Source organism: Muntiacus reevesi, unplaced genomic scaffold (genome assembly GCF_963930625.1).
Source record: "Muntiacus reevesi unplaced genomic scaffold, mMunRee1.1 SCAFFOLD_31, whole genome shotgun sequence".
NCBI lineage: Eukaryota > Metazoa > Chordata > Mammalia > Artiodactyla > Cervidae > Muntiacus > Muntiacus reevesi.
This window is the reverse complement of record NW_027078022.1, coordinates 2783926-2798533: the sequence shown is the minus strand read 5'-3', so window position 1 is coordinate 2798533 and position 14608 is coordinate 2783926. Positions and strand designations below refer to the sequence as shown.

The 14608-nt window shown below is 42.2% G+C and overlaps 1 long non-coding RNA gene across 1 annotated transcript in view; it reads left to right on the top strand.

Annotated features, from left to right (window-relative positions):
* LOC136155406 (uncharacterized) overlaps positions 1–9789 on the top strand; it is a 42803-nt gene extending 33014 nt beyond the window's left edge. The window contains exon 3 of the long non-coding RNA XR_010660808.1: positions 9712–9789. This is a non-coding gene — a long non-coding RNA (uncharacterized lncRNA). The remainder of the gene's footprint in view (positions 1–9711) is intronic.
* The last annotated feature ends 4819 nt before the right edge of the window (positions 9790–14608 follow it).

The window sequence follows — 14608 nt, the reverse complement described above, 5'->3', positions numbered from 1 at the left end:
AAGAGCAGGGAAGCATTCTGCGGTCCTTCAGGGCACAAAGAGTAGGACATGATTGAACGACTAAACACCAGCAGCACTGTTTGATGTTATGGCTGCATATAAAGTTTCTGATAATAATCACTACAGCTGTTTAAGATTTTCTTCTCTATTGGGGGGCAGGTAATTTATTATATACATATTGTTTGATGGAATTGCAGCCATGAAACAATATTTAAGACTGAAGATTAAACAATTGAGCACTACAACACAGACACATACTAATATGAATTATTATCATCAGAACTGTGGTTCACTTCTAAGCCAGAAATAGTCCTCATTCTTGAGAATAGATCAAATCCCACACCCACATTATCTCAAATTATGTATGGGTATTTCTTGTGTTTGTCCAGTTTTGGCATCAGGGTAAATTGAAATAATAGAATGAGTTGAGAAGTATTCTGTCCTCTTCTGTTTTTTAGAAGACTGTGTAAGGAATTGGTCGTGTTTTCATTAACTGTTTGACCATAAAATTCTTTGGAATTCAGCCTCAAAGCAATCTGTACACTGCATTTTTAAAAAATTGTTCATCAACTCACAAATCTACAAGTTATCTGAAAAGTTTATCTGTAAAACTCTACCTTTCCGTAGCTTCATCACATACTATGGATATTACCTTAGCACTTTATGGAGCAGTGTCACATACAAAACAAATCCCCTCTTCTTTTTCCTGAACGTAAAGTATTGTTGATTTGTTACATTGAACTCATAGTGAGCAGCACTATAAGTCATGCTTGAATGAAGCTTATCTAACACACATTTTTTCCTAAGAAGCACATCACAGCCGTCTTGTGCTTGTAGACAGCACTTCACTACACTTGAGGCCATTTAAAATAGCAAAATCACAAAAAAAAGCACGAGAACATGAAAAACTTGACACTAAGTATACGTCAGAAAAGAAACTTGTTCCGTGTGAGAGCTGAAATGACAGGGCAGTGTGTTGCCTGATTTGACCTCAGTTAGAACATGTTTTGGGTGACTCAGATGATTCATTACTTTTTATATAAGTTTGTAAATGACTGTGAACTTGCGCTGAGTGTCCGTTTGGGGGGTTACAAACACATTTTGCAAGTCGTCAAATTTGCAAATGCAGAATCCATGAAGAATGGATCCGTACGTTAGTATGCTCAATAGTGTCCTACATTTCTCCAAGGCTCTCTTCATTGTTCCTCATTCTTATTTTTTTTCTGCTCTCAGATTCTGTGATCTCTATCAGCCTGTCTTCGTGTTTACTGGTTTATTCTTCTCCTAACTCCCATTTCCTGTTGACCCCTGAAGCAGAATTTTTGTTTGGTTATTGGGCTTTTTGAACTCCAGAATTTCCTTTTGGTTCAACTTATCATTTCTATTTTTCATTGATCTTTTCTAATAGATGAGACAGTATCATCATATCTTCCTTTAATTCTGTAAGTGTGACTTTCTTTAGTTCTTTGAAGGTATTTGTAATAGCTACTTTAGAGTTTCTCTCCTCAAAGTACATTTGGGCTCTCTAAAATGCAGTTTCCTTTGCCTGTTCTTTTAAATCCTGAAACTATGCTTTCTTGTTTATTTGCCTTTCTCATAGTTGGTACTTTTTTAGTTCCAAACTGGATATTTGATAATACATTGTAGCAGTTCTGATACTAACTCCCTATTTCTAGGGCTATCATTGTTAACTAGTCTACTTGTTTGTTGGCATTTATTTTCTAGTTAGTTGCTTGTTTTAGCTGAGTGAAATTAGTTTTTCCCCAAATGTGCAACCCTTAATATTGAGCTTAGAGAGTGCAGGCTTGAGTATGACTCCTCCTACCCCACTGGGTTAAAATGGTTTTATCTCTGTCCTCTTTGATTATCTCTTTCAGTGAACTCCCTTTGAGGATACTGCTTTAGTTGCAGATGGCATATCTGCATTGGTATCAGATGCCACAGTTAGCCTATGCTAATTTCTAGCTGATTGCTCTATTGTTTTGACAACACCCTGGTAAATAAATTACTCTGAAGTCTGATCTGATTCTGCTTGAACAGAAACAATCTGATTCCAGTGCTTCTACAACTTCTGTAGGAGTTGTCTTTGAGGTCACATTTTAAGGCTTCCGCCACCCCCAGGAGGACCCTGCTACTTCTTTCCTCAGTTATTTCTACTAACCTTCTAGCTGTTCTGCCTTTTCTCGTATTGCTGTTACAGAGCTATAAGCCCCAACTAATTTACTTATCACCAAAATCACCACTGGTGATTCCAGTGTCCTTAGGCTTGAACTTCTCCACACTCCATTCAATATAAGATGAGTCCTCTTAAGGAGAAGTATGGAGTGCTCTGTGCTTTTAGGCTTCCTCTTCTTCCCGGGCAGAATGTACCTGCTACTGCTTCAGAGTTTAAGGTGAGGACAGCACCCTGTTTCTCTTGCAGAGACACCCATGTTCTATGAGCAGAGTTCTAGGCAAAGATACTGTATGGTCGTCTTGGCTTTCTCCTCCTAACATGGAACCTCAGCTATACTCGTGTACTAAGACGAGGATGCTTAAGGTCTAGTATTCTCAGCCTGTCATGGCTGCTGTGGAACTTTTGTCCTACAACAAGGCCCAGGTAGAGGAAGAGAGCCTCTACCTTCTCAGTCATTTTTGCCTGAAATAGAGCTTTAGCCACATGAAGCTGGGAGAGGAAGGGATGAGAAATAGGTGGTCTGCTCCTCTTGGCAGATACCATAACCCTAGGCTTGGACTGTCATGAAAGACTTACTCCATCTTCTTAACTTCCCAAGCCTAGATTAGACCTCCTGTCACTATACCTGGGAAAGGAAGGGGGCAAGGCATGGTTCAGATGGCACTGACTCTGTTCTTCTAAAAGTTAGCAGATTTTCTTGAATAAGTATTTCTCCATTTGTTATATGACCTTAGGATGGCTTCCAGACATATTTAAATTGTTTTCCATACTTTGATCATTTGTTTTTTATTGGGAAGAGGATCCACAGAGTTCCTCACATCACTATTCTAGAAGTGCTTCTGACTTGACTTTTCTGGGATGTGTCACTGTTTATAACATCTTTGCATGAAAAGTTCCCTTGATATCTCTAATTTTCTTGAAGAGATCTCTAGTCTTTCCCATTCTATTGTTTTCCTCTATTTATTTGCATTGATCACTGAGGAAGGTTTTCTTATCTCTCCTTGCTATTCTTTGGAATTCTGTATTCAAATGGGGATATCTTTCCTTTTCTCCTTTGTCTTTCACTTCTTTTCATAGCTGTTTGTAAGGCCTTCCTAGACAGCCATTTTGCCTTTTGCGTTTTTTTCTTGTTGATGTTCTTGATCACTGCCTTCCCTGCAATGTCACAGACCTCTATCCATAGTTCTACAGCCACTATCAGATCGAATCCCTTGAATCTATTTGTCACTTCCACTATATAATTCTAAGGGATTTTATTTAGGTCACACCTGGATGGTCTAGTGGTTTTTCCTACTTTGTCCAATTTCAGTCTGAACTTGGCAATAAGGAGTTCATGATCTGTGCCAGAGTCAGCTGCTGGTCTTGTTTTTGCTGACTGTATAGAGCTTCTCCATCTTTGGCTGTGAAGAATATAATCAGTCTGATTTTGGTATTGACCATCTGGTGAAGTCCATGGGTAGAGGCTTCTCTTGTGTTGTTTGAAGAGGGTGTTTGCTCTGACCAGTGTGTTCTCTTGGCAAAGCTCTGTTAGCCTTTGCCCTGTTTCATTCTGTACTCCAAGGCCAAATTAGCCCAGAGACTTTGAAAGATGGGGCCTGACTGTTCTCTAATTGTGATATACATCTATCATCACCGTGGTGGTTTGTGAACTTGATAACAGCTGTGAAGTTTGGCACTTCCTCACAGTTAATACATGCCGGTATCTGAAATTTGTTTGTTCTGTTGTGGGATAGGCATTATTTAATTAAATAACTGTAATGTATGGATGTGAGAGTTGGACTGTAAAGAAAGTTGAGTGCAGAAGAACTGATGCTTTTGAACTGTGGTGTTGGAGAAGACTCTTGAGAGTCCCTTGGACTGCAAGGAGATCCAACCAGTCCATCCTAAAGGAGATCAGTCCTGGGTGTCCTTTGGAAGGACTGATGTTGAAGCTGAAACGCCAATACTTTGGCCACCTCATGCGAAGAGCTGACTCATTTGAAAAGACCCTGATGCTGGGAAAGACTGAGGGCAGGAGGAGAAGGGGACGACAGAGGATGAGATGGTTGGATGGCATCACCAACTCGATGGACATGGGTTGGGGTGGACTCTGGGAGTTGGTGATGGACAGGGAGGCCTGGCGTGCTGCAGTCCATGGGATTGCAAAGAATCGGACATGACTGAGCGACTGAACTGAACTGAACTGAACTGAAATTCATGCATGAGCAAACTGTTCAGTGAGAACTGCCTGTATAGCATATGTTGAGTAATGTCCCATGGTAAGAAACAAATACCTAGAGGCCTGTAGGATGAGAATTTGTATCTTGTTATGAGGAAGTCTTTCTCTAAGCGGAGTGTGAAATTGAGATATAAAGGAAAAAGAGAGTTGCTTTGACTTCAGAAAAATGAAAGAATTCTGCATAGCAAAAGGCAACCCAAATAGAGTTAAAGATAACTGGCAAACTTGGAAACATAAACATTTGATGATGTCTTTGGCCAGCAATTCCCTTTTTTCACCGTAGAATGAGGGGGAAATCTCAGTGAGCCAAACCTCATGAATCAATAGATAAGAGGTTAGACTAAATTTCTCATATGGTGTGGATTTAATTTTATGGAATGCAAAGTATCTTCCTGTAGGAAACACGGAGTATTAGCAGTCTTATCCAAATCCTTAGCAGTGCACGCAGGTAAACCTTGCGTAACTGTGTGATGGGTGAGTCTCTTTTCTGTTCTATAAGAGAGAGAGAACAATGAGCAGAATGTGTGTTTCTCCAGGGCCGAATTCTAGTATTGTCTCTGGACCACTGAGCTTTTCAAAAAATCGAAACGCACAGTCTCTCGCCAATCACTCTGAAACAATCAAGAGGGAAAGAAATGGAAAGGTTGATGAACTTGCCAGTCACCGTTGTGGTCCTGACTCCTGAAAATAGTGATGATGGGGAGGATGAGATGTCACATATCTGAAACTTACAGGGCATGAAGATTCAGATGTCCAGGGTGTAGATTCACATGGAGTAGGGAAGAATGCCTCTCATAACCTACCTCAGCTGAATTACTTATTGGGAATTGTTGATTAAGAAATGAGAGGATACAGGCAGGAGCAACTCCTGAAATAGTGCCTAAATAACTCAAATATTCCTAAGGAATCCTGCGGACAACTGTGTCAGAGAGGAACTGACAAATGGAATATAATAAGCACAGAGATCATGCCCTTGTCAGCTAGCATACGGAGAGCATTACTGATCCTCAGCAAATTGCCGGGAGCCAACACACGAGACCCTACCCCTAAAGAGGCCATAGGGGAGAAAACCTGACGGGCAAGGCGAATCAGGTTTTCAGGGGTTTTGGAAAGCTGCCCCCGGCTCTCACCTTAAAGATGATATCTGTCTTTCTGATGCCTGCCTCAATGGACTACTCCCTAATTTCTCTGACACAGGCAGGAAGGCCTTCCCCGATCTCTTCCCAAATAAGAATCAATTTAGAATTTTAATCAATAAGTTTCCCAGGTGGTGGTATTTTATGAGATTATTTAGGGTGAAAGGAGTGTTTTAATTTAAACTCCTTTGCTGGTATTTTAGTTTGTTTGGCAAATGCGTTTAGGTCCTTGGTACTAATATGCATGATTGCTTATAATATCCTAATCATAAAACAGCATAAAGAACCTGACCACCTAAAGTCTTTAGTAGGCACAGAGCCCTTCGGGGGTGAGGAAGCCCTATGAGAGAACATAAAAATATTATTCTAAAAGTGGTTATAGTTAAAGATTTAGAAAAATAAGAGTTTAAATTTGTTAATTTTAACCAGGAATGCTAAACAGGGGCTGCCTCACTGGAGCTGCAGAGTCTTTGTGTGGTAAACCTTTTAGATAAATTTAACTGATAACTTCTGCAAAAGGATTGACCTTTGTGTTCATTAAAGAATAGATTACGGAAAACAGCTTTGCATTCACCTAGGTCATAAAATGTCAATAGGCCCCAAGGCCAGAAGATAATGTACAAGACCCTCATAAACAAAGAAGTATGCAGAAAACACCCTGGTTTCGTGAAGGACAAGCTGACGTAATGTTAAACTATCTTCCCCTTAGAAATGTACAAACTTAGGGTATAAAAGCTATGGTAAAAAATAAAGCATTGCCAGACTCTTCCAGACTCTCTGCACCCGCGTCTGGTCATTCTCTCTCTCTCTCTCTCTCTCTCTCTCTCTCTCTCTCTCTCTCTCTCTCTCTCGCAGACTTGGCCCTATCAATGCTAGTCTCTCGTCTCTCTCTCTCTCTCTCTCTCGCCGACGCCGTTCATCCTGAGGGTATCCCCTGGATCCTGCCGAGGCTGGACCCCGGCAGCAAATCATTACTGATCCTCAGAAAAATGTAATGTGACTGGGCCTAAAACCTGGTTGGAATTTTCCATAGATGTGTGATATTGGAGATGTGTTTGCAGCTGCACTTGCCAAATCTCCTTTTCAAAGCACAGTAGGTCATGGCCAGAGGAGCAAGGGCAGCTCTGCTCGCTCTCAGGCAGAAAAGGATTTTAGAAATGTCAGGTTCTCTCCCACAAAGGAAGGGGTTAGCAGATTATGAATTGGTGATTAGTACAAGTGTCTGTGATCCCTCAACTAATTTCCATCTTGAAGCTGGGATATAAAGACTCAGGTGCTGGGTGGTGAGTCACAATCTCTGAATAGGTGCTTAGTCAGGACGGATGGGCTGAATCCGGGTCTCGGCATCTGGTACCCAGCTCTTTTTCCAGCAGGATGCCTTTAGACATGACCCTGACACCTTTGCATCCATAGCTTTTTGTTGTTGTTTGGTTGTTTGAGTATATAAAATGGTGATAACACTACTTGGTGGCATATTCAATTAAAAAAAAATAGCAACCTTTCATTACTCAGTGCAGATCAAACAGGAAATGCTTTCTCTTAGTAACCCTGCTTAACAATTTTCTGGACTCTTCTGCGCTGGGCCAGATTCAGAAATACACAAGTGAAAGATGAGACAGTACATCATGTTTTATTCAATTGGGTCTTGATACCTGTGTGTGACTCTTAACCAAGTAGTCTGCAGTAGTTAAGGACACAGATTGAAATTGTTTAGAGTGTGTCCTAAACTCTGACTGCCAGGATTTAAACCTCAACTCTGGAGATTGTAAAACCTGGGAAAAATTGCTCTCCTAAACTTCATTTCCTGCAACCGAGAAACATAACTGTATCTTCCTTGTTGTGTACTGAATAATACCCTTGTCCCTAAATATCCATATTCTAATGCCCAGAACCTGTGAATGTCACATTAAATGACAGAAGGGATTTTGCCAATGGGATTAAATTAAGGTTATTGATAGGAAGATTCTCCTGGGTTACCTGGATGGGCACTCAGTCATCACTGGTGTCCTCACGAGAGAGAGGTAGAGGGAGATTTGACTCCAAAGAGAAAGTGATGATGAAGCTAGGTTTGGATTGATGCAGCCAGAAACCAAGGAATGCTGACAAGAAAACAGATTCTGTCTTAGAGCCTCTAGAGGGGGCATGAATGGTCCTACCAACTCCTGATTTCAGTCCAGTGAAACTGGTTTTGGACCTCTGTCTTCCAGAACCGTAAGAAAATGTGTTTCGTTTTAAGCCACCAAGTTTGTAGTAATATTACAGCAACCGTACCGAACAAATGTGCACCTCTTAGGAACTATTACCCCAGTTAAGATGTGTGCCTGGAAGCACACTTAGTGGAATAGCGGCATGCAGCAGGTTTGCCATCATAAGCCATTCTTAAAAACCTGAATCCTTGGCTTTGCGGGATCATCAGATCCAGTACAGTGGTTGCCGTTTTTCTCCTTGTTCATCCTGGTAACATGTCTGGACAGCTAGTAGAGAGAGCTCTGTCCTTCTCCACAGGTCCTCTCACCTCTATTAATTAGAAGGAAAGTAAAAGTTGCTCGGTCATGTCCAACTCTTTGGAGACCCCATAGCCCCCCAGGCTCCTCTGTCCATGGGGAGGCTCCAGGCAAGAATACTGGAGTGGGTTGCCATACCTTGCTCCAGGGGATCTTCCCAACCAAGGGATCGAACCCAGGTCTCCTGCATTGCAGGCGGATTATTTGCCAACTGAGCCACGAGGGAAGCCCAAGAGTACTGGAGTGGGCAGTTTCCCTTCTTCAGGGGATCTTCCTGACCCGGGAATCGAACTGGGGTCTCCTGCATTGCAGGCAGACTGTTTCCCAACTGAGCTACCCAGGAAGTCCTAACGAGAGGGAAGAGGTTACTTAAGTAAGACGTTACTTAAGCCACCATCTTCTTTTCCTCTCCTTTATGACTCTTCATCCAACTGGTCTTTATAAATTTTAAAGAAAACAAAGTCATTTCTCAATGGATTCAGATACTACCCCAAATTAATATTCCCCAAAAGTTCTTATTCTTATTTCTAGACCTCATCACCAGAAATTCCTGAGCCTAAACCCTGCCTAGCTTCTAGGATCAGTCATTTTCTCATTTCTCCCTTTTCCTTTTAGTTGAGTCTTGTCATTTTTGTCCCTTCCCTAAACATAACTTGTAATAAGGTGACATAGCAAAGTGATGAAAGTATAGATGGTTTGTTTTAATCCTGGGTTTTTGCCATCTACTTACTGTGCGACATTGGACAGGCTCTTTAACCTCTCTGGGCCTCAGTTTCAAAAAAATAAGTCAGTATTATAAATAATACCTACCTAAGATTGCAATTGTGAGGATTAAATGGGCTTAAGCACTTGCTAAGCACTTAAAATAGTACTTGTTGTAGTGTAAGCACTGTAATTGTGCTTGCTAATAATCATAAGTGCAATTCCCAGCACATAACTTACTCAACTTTCTGTCATCACTTTGAGGTATGTATTTGATGAAATCAGTAAAATCATTCTGTTTCAAGGGGAACAGAAAAGTATTTTTGAGCAATTGTCCATGTGGCTATTTCACCACATTTAGTGTTTTCAGATTTCTGTACAACAGCCTGGGCTAGTCCAGCAGCAAATTAAAAATGGACAGAGCTTATGTTTTGCACCCTTTATCTCACTGTCCCCCCGCCTCCCCCACACACATCCCCATCTCTTTGGACATAAGCTTTCATTTTTCCTACATGTTCTGAAAACCTACTTCTAAGAAAGTGTCTCGGTTCATCCATGTCGCCACAAAGTAGCATTGGCATATAGACACTATCACGTGTGAAATAGCTACTAGTGGGAAGCTGCCGGATAACCCGGAGAGCCCAGCCTGGTACTCTGTGATGGCCTGGAGGGGAGTGAGGGGAGGGCTGAGGTAGGCTCAAGAGGAAGGGGAGATACAGATATAGATAATTATATGTTTATATTATATATAACGTATATATTATATATGTATATATAATTATGACTGATTTGCTTTGTTGTATGGCATAAACCAACACAACATTGTAAAACAAGTATCTGCCAGTTTAAAAACCAAAGGTGTGTGATCTCCAACTTAGCGTGAATTTAAGACAATAGTGCCACTTGTCTCAGAGAGAGAACTTTTCAAGCCTGGTTCTGTTTCTCAAGGTTGTTTTGTTTTTCTGTCTCTCCTAGCCTTTCCACCTTGGGCAAATACGGGAGGTCCACATTGTGGCTCCAACACTTAGCACCCGCGGCGTTCTCCAGGCCCGAGAGGAGCGTCTGAAGGCGGCACCCCTGTCCCGGGGCTGCTGAGGGACCGCGCCCGGCTCCGTCTCACGTGAGGCGTCAGCTGCTGCTCAGGCAGCCCCTCGCCTCTCGTCACCCTGGGTGACGGCAGCGCCCGGTCCAGGGAGGGCCTGGGTGGGCTCAGCATAGGCAAGGGTGTTTCTGGATCTCTGAGAAGAAAATATCGGCGACAAGAAAGACATGCATTCATGAGTCTGGGATTCTCAAATCTTCCACAAGCCGCCTGCTAATTCTTGAGAGGTATATGTGGGGAAAATGCCCTGCTTGATAATAACGAGAGTTTTAGCCTGAAGTTCCACACAAAATTTCTAATCTTAAGAAATGTAAGAGGCCCTAGGTGAGATCTCACTCGTGGCCTAGACCAGTATTGGGCACAGTATGGAATAAGGACTACCTGGCTCATAATGACCTGAAGTACTGTTTGAAATCCAGATTGTTAACTCTCCCACAAGGCAAGGAAATTAGGAGTGATGGGGCCAGAATTATGCCGTTTTCATGATCAGTAACTAGTGGTTATTTCCAGTCTAACCTGAAAGCAATTTGGTCTCTTTTCTTTCAGGGTCTTATGCTTCCTTTGGTCTTAGAGCTTCAAACTGAGGAGGGGGAGGGGCAAGGGTTCTGAAAGAGGAGGGGATCCAGGCAAGGAAACAGTGTTGCCTTTGAACATTTTAAAAATAGTTTATTCTGGGGAAATGGTTCAAGAGAACAAAAGAAGGTGGGTCAGATTTTAGGAGAAGTGATGACATTTTGTGAGAAAATAGCAGTTGAAGGAAAAAGCAAACTGAAATACAGCATGAGTTTAAACAGTTGATGATAGAGACAGAAGTAGGAGCATCATGCCTACAGAGAGGGAAATACAGTTCTACCATTCTGTTGTCTCCAGGACCGAGCAGAACTTAGTTAATTTAACTTACTGGTTTTCAACCCATAGCATCAACCTGTAAATAAAACACAGGACACTTTGTTGTGTTTGCATAACAAATTATAAATATTATCATCACAGGTAAAGCAAACATGCTATTGCCCAAAGGTGAGCTGTACAAGGGGAAAGACAGAACTGGGGGCACAAGCAGTCTCAGGCATAAAGAAAATGATGAGATTAGAGTGAAAGTGAGTACTGTAGCTATGTCCTATAGCTAATATTTCCTGAGAGCTTCCGTGTGTTGGACATTGAAGGCTGCAGATGTGTTATTATTTGCATCATCACGAGCAACTCCACGCAGTGGTGGTTATCATCCAGTTCCTCATCATACAGGTGAGGAAACAGAGGCCCAGGAAGGTTGAGTAAATTGCTCAGGATTGCAGAGCTAATAATATACTGAAGAACAAAGCTTCCAAGCCAAGTGGTCCATCTCCAGAACCAAGGCTTTTAGCCACTAGACTACTACTTCTCCCTTCAATAAAAGCCAGCAAAAATTGCATGGCATTACAGAAGAGAGGCAGCAGAAGTGATGAAATGAATATGATGTATTGGAGGGAAGAGGGATGAGAAGTAGTGGGGGTAGGAGTTTATCTTCCTGCCTCATGCTAGGGTGCTAAAATGGATCTACAATGGATACAGCAGATAAACATAATGTCTAGAATTATGGGGGCAACATTCCTGTGGCCAAAAACTGTCTCTGGAGAGGGGAACTGGGGTTAGAAAAGTTGAACTTCTGTATTTGAGATGCTATCATGTCCACATAGTATTTTCATAACAATATTTCCATTTATTTAGATGAAGCTTCAACTGTGTAAATGCATTAAAACATGAAATTCAAAATCATCTTTATATCTCATACATTTGCTAAGTGCTTGCCTTATCAGAATTGTTGTTTTCAGCTTTGAAGGATTTTTGTTTTTTAATGAAAAGCATTATAAATTTTAAAAGTTAAAAATTGTCCCTGGTGATGTTGTCCTGCATGGCCGAGAGAAGGTGTGGAACTATTAGAAGCAAACTGTATTTCAGCCCTGCTTCTGGTAGGGAAGGAGAGTGTCTGAAGTCAGGCAACAGGAGCTTTGATCCTCTGGAGTCGGAAGGAACAACTTGGAGTAAATGAATCAGGCGGCAGGGTGCCGGGAGGAGGCTGTCGGCCTCTCTGTGATGGTGTTCTTTGTTTTGCAGGACTAATCTCAGAAATGTTGCATTAGGCTCAGTGCTGTGCATTTTTAGGCTGCAGTATTTTTCCATCTGTATACTTCATGAAAGCAAGCACTTTTATGCTCCCTTTAAAATGGGAATCTCCTATTTGAATTGCCTGGTGAGGACATTTGAAGTAATTCATTAAGCATACATATGCATGCTCTATCTCCATCTATGTAGCTATCAGTTATCCTTTCCCTACTCACCTGCCTGTATTAGTCTGCTCAGGCTGCTATAACAGAATAGCATAGACTAAGTGGCTTAAACAAGAGACATTTCACACTTCTGGGAAGTCTTAAGAGCAAGGCAGAAACACTTCCAGGTGAGTCCTCCATTTTTGGCTTGTAGATGGCCATCTCCTTGCTGTGTCCTCCTCACATGGTGGAGAGAGAAAGCTTTCGTGTTTTTTCTGTTTCTTATAAGAGCTAATCCTATCATGACAGCTCTACCCTCATGGCCTCTTCTAAACCTAGTTACCTCCTAAAAACTCCATCTCCTAATTCCATCACACATAAGGGGATAGGGCTTCAATATATGAATCTGTGGAGGGGGACAAAAAAATTGTCTTAACTCTCTATATCTGTCTGTCTATCTGTCTTTATGTGTAGAATAATAACAGTGGCTTATAATTCATTTCCCTGTGTTATTTTATCCTTCCAAAACTCGTGTGAGGTAAATTGGCCATAGGAAAATCACTGATTTCACTGAAACGTTTGAAGGTTGGATTAAGTTTGTGATCACACAATCAATAAATGATGATGCCACAATTCAATCCACATCTTCTCCACCCTCCTTTCCTCTTCTCTTCTCCCTTCCCACTTTCTGACTTTCTTCCAGCCGCATTATTTACTAGCTTTTCCCTTAGGACATTGGTGTCCTTCTTCTGGGCCTTGCAGAGGTTATTCCCATTATCTGGAATGCTTTTTCCTCAGATATCTGACTCAGTTCCCTCCCGCTACACTGTTCAAACTCCACCTTCCCAGTAAGACTTATCCTGTTCTACTGTTTAACTGGAACACCTTGTTTCTCTGCCCATACACTGCTCAATCTCTGTTGCGTTTGTTACTAGGCTTCCCTGGAGGCTCAGTCAGTAAAGAATCCACCTGTAATGCAGGAGACCTGGCCCGATCTCTGGGTCAGGAAGACCCCCTGGAGAAGGAAATGGCAACCCACTCCAGTATCCTTGCCTGGAAAATCCTGTGGACAGAGGAGCCTACAGGTGGGCTACAGTCCCTGGGGTTGCAAAGAGTCTGACACAACTTAGCAACTAAACCACACCACCAGCTTGTCAGATAATTTACACTGATTTCTGTTCTCCCCTCTGACTACAGGATAGGCTACAGAGAGTCAGGAGTTTTGCCTTTATTGAACCTCCTGGAGGCCCAGCAAAACTCTAGGGTCTGCTAGAACTGGACACAGTTATACCTCTTATGTTTGGTATTTTAGCAGCCTATCTCAGAGCCAAGCCAGTTATTGAAGAGAATCTTTTCTGATACTTTAAGCAGTATGATCAACTTGAAGTAAACTTAAATTTTCAACAATTACAGAGCAGGCATGGACTCTTCCTTTGTTTCTCCAGACACATGAACCTGGATACAAAGTCCATCCTCTCTGGGTGAAGTGGGAACATACAGAGATGACTGGCCTAAGTTTCAATTGGATCAAAAGATGCACAAAAGAGACATTTAAACGTTTTCAAAAACGAAAACCATCAAGTGTGTTTCCTCTTCACACATCAGGGATTGTCTGGCCTCTGGTGTGGTTCGAGTGGTGCAGGGGGAGAGAGAGAGACATAGAGAAGTAAGGATGAGCTGCCCTGTCTCTGCCTCCTCTGGACCTTAGTTCTTCCTGGACTGTCACTCCTTACACTCAAAGCAGATTTCAGAAGTCAGCACACATGGTCATAATGTATGCCTAGCTCCACAACCCAGTCACTGGGACCCAGAAAATTTTGCAACCTTAAGTCTGCCTCAACACATCATGACTCATATATATCAATGGGTAAAGACACACAAACAGTAGTAGATTAACAGGAATAAGTTTTTACTTATATATAAATTACCTATATACATATTTGTCCATAAAGCTGGGAAAGATAAGTGTCCATTGAGGCAAATGGGTAGGGGGAGAGGAAGCAGCTAAAGACAGCTGTAGAACTTGCCAGTTCCAAGTGTAGGGAAAATATCCAGAAGTTTGGGTCGGCCAAGTTTACAGTCAAACCAGGGATGGCATAGTGGATGATACATGCAGATTACTTTCCATCCTCCACATGGAACTTCTCAATTCTGGTATGTAGTTCTGAACTGGGCTCAGATACTTCTCAGCCTGCACGACACACACACCCACCTTCCTCACCCATGCACATACAACACACACCTACTCGTGCATATCGCTGAGCGTGTGGTCCTTTGGCTCATTGCTGCTAAAGGCAACATCGTGCTCCTCCAAAGTCAGAGGGGTGCCCTGAGTTGGGGTCCCAGGAGTTCTGAGTGCAGACATTCCTCTCTAAATATATATGGTGCTATCCCCCATCGTACTACGTGGGTTTGGGCTGGGGAGGCCTGGGTGCTTTGTGTGAATGGGACAGCAGAAGTGTACCCAGTCACAGCGGCTGAGGTGCTGGCCCCCGTCACCCGCTCTGTGCTTTGCATATATGAGTTC